We start from the raw sequence: 2,909 nt of genomic DNA on the forward strand, positions 1-2,909 counted from the left end.
TAAAAAGCAAGCAGGTATCGTCAGCGTTAATATAGATAAAAATAACTGCATAAAAAGTAAAAATTTCATTGAATGACGGTTATATATTATTATAACTACAATAGGTATCTATATATCTATATATATCTAGTTAATATAATTTAGTTCACTAAATCTCTTACGTTAAATATAAGTACTTAGTAGGTACATATAAGAAGAAAAAAATGTGGAATAAAAAAGTTAGTAAATACCTATATTTATATGCTAGTTGGCAGGTAATAAGGTTACTCAAATCCTAATTTATTTTGAAGTTTATTTGATATTTTAAGAATATAATATACTATGAAATGTGAATTGTAATTAAAATATTTTAAATTTAAGTTATTTCTAGTCACAAGGTATATGGACATATGGTACCTACATCATGGTAACATGACTAAATATTAATTTGGTGAATTAGGTCTAAGATAATTCTTGTCTTACGTGTTTTTTAAATGTTTTCTGGCCTTCTAGCCATTTTTCCATTTTTACCTTTGTTAAATTTCCTATAATTTAAGGTCCAGCAAGGTTCTATATGGTATAATACGGTATTATACAAAACAAAAATAAAATACCATATTTCAAAATTTCTACAAATGAACAACATGTTATTCTTAATTTTTTTTTATATTTACTTATAAAACTAAGGACTCTTTCGTAATTTAGGTGGGTTTGAAATAAAATGACGGGCTCCTAATTAATTTTGCACCCCGGGCCAAAAATAGCCAGTCCGCCCCTGATCTAATACTCAACATCATACGCATACCCATGTAGCGACGAATGCAGAGAGATTGAATAGGTATTATAATATTCTGAGTTCTACGTTAAAAATCACATGGGTATACCCATATTTTCATAGATTCCGGCGTTTCTACCCTCTGAATTTGTATGTTTACACTTAGCGTGTTGTGCACAGATAACTTTAAAAATATCTAGATTGTAAGATTATCGAGTTTTAGATTCCACGAAACACACATAGATTGAGGGGGACACACAATCTATGACCTACGAGCCGCACCGCGTGTAGATCCGAAAATGTATGTCGGTAGAACTCGTAGACTTTGATACACGCATTGAAGAATTAACATCAAAGATTTAATAACTTAATATAATATAATGTAATATATAATAATAAGAAGATATATTTTAGGGTAAAAAACATAATTTATAATTTAGAAAATAAACATATATATTATATACGTTATATATTCTTATAACGTATCTTTATGATTTACATAACATATTATTTTTTTTTTCCTATCTTAGAAAATAAATTGTTTTTAATCCAATCATGTTATAATATTGAGTTATTAACTTAATTATGAAGAATTTTGTACTCTTTCATATACTTATTATATTGCTAATATATATTTTTTAATATTAATTTAGGACTTAGAAAAAATAATTTTATTTTTTGTTATACCAGTGTATGACATAAAAAATCTAGTGTTTGACACAAAAAAAAACAGTCTTTGGCACAATCCATTGTTTGGCAATATAAAAATCTAGTGTTTGGCATTTTAATCTAAAACCAAAATTTTATGAAAATTCTGAATAAATAAATTCTTTAGATAAAGTATGATGATAATAAAACAATGAAAATACCTAGTTAAATTATAATTTAATAAAATAGGTGAGTATAAAATATTTTTAAAAAAACAAATTAAAATCTCTTTTGTAAGTACCAAATAGGTATAAAACATTTTTGGTAAAAAAAAAGTCATCTTGACATAACAAAAAAAAATGTACTTCTAAGAATAATTATTAATTATTAAGTCTTCTTGATATAACAGAATATGTTACGAAACAATACTATAGCATGCACACGAAAACGGTCCTTATCAGGACTAACAAACATTAGTACAACATACTGCCTAATCAGAAGCGGACATAACGGTTGTAACGGAGCAACTACCACAACGGTCTTCTTCAAGACGACATAACAAATAAAACACGCATAAAAAACAGGAGAACCCAACGACAAAGTGCAGTTTTCTACAAGTATATTTCATCCAGTATGATGAGTGAAAAACGCATTTAGCAAGGTATAACATGGTCAACGGTGCGATGATTCCTCGGCATACCAAGGTAAACACCCAATCAGCAACGAGGAATACGACGCGAAAAATTATAAGTATAGGCATATTTCAACATCATTAGTTATCACTAAGAGAGTTTCGAACCCTGGTTGATCACACTAGTAATCAGTTGATTTCCCACTGCGATACGGGACTAGACAAAGCAAACAAGCAAATCATTAGTTATCAATCACTTTGGTATCATCATTCAACATAGGTATCATTATTATACTCCCTGTCGGCGAAATCCTCCGGAGATCGGATGACCTTACGGGTCGCTAATGCGACCCAGTTCCGCCTGGTCCAGAAGACACTGCTCAAACATGGAATCTAATTCCAAACTTTTTCCCTCCCTGAAGAACGCTCTCTTAAGGTCATTCTGAAAGGAACCCCAAATGACATAACCACCGACGAACTCAAAGACGAGCTGGAAACCCTGGGTTACACTGTCAAATACGTCCGCCGCTTAGGTACTCCAGAAAACCCATGTCCATATGTCTCGTGCTACATAGCTGCCAATCAAACTGCTAAAGATATATTTCTTCTCACCAATCAATTTATTTACAAATCTCAGTCGAATCTCTTAAACCCTCCGGTCCAGCTCAGTGCTTTTCTTGTCAACGCTTTGGCCATGGCTCCCGTAACTGTGGTCATCCACCGCGATGTGTTAAATGCGTGGAAACCATGCTGCCAACGTCTGCCCTAAAACTTCTGAACAATCCCCGACATGCTGCAGCTGTGGTGGCCCTCACATGGCTAATTTTCGAGGTTGCCCTCAATTCTTGGCTCAGAAGCAACAAACATCTCCAACAC

The sequence above is a fragment of the Acyrthosiphon pisum genome, chromosome X, assembly GCF_005508785.2.
Source record: "Acyrthosiphon pisum isolate AL4f chromosome X, pea_aphid_22Mar2018_4r6ur, whole genome shotgun sequence".
Classification (NCBI taxonomy): Eukaryota; Metazoa; Arthropoda; class Insecta; order Hemiptera; family Aphididae; genus Acyrthosiphon; species Acyrthosiphon pisum.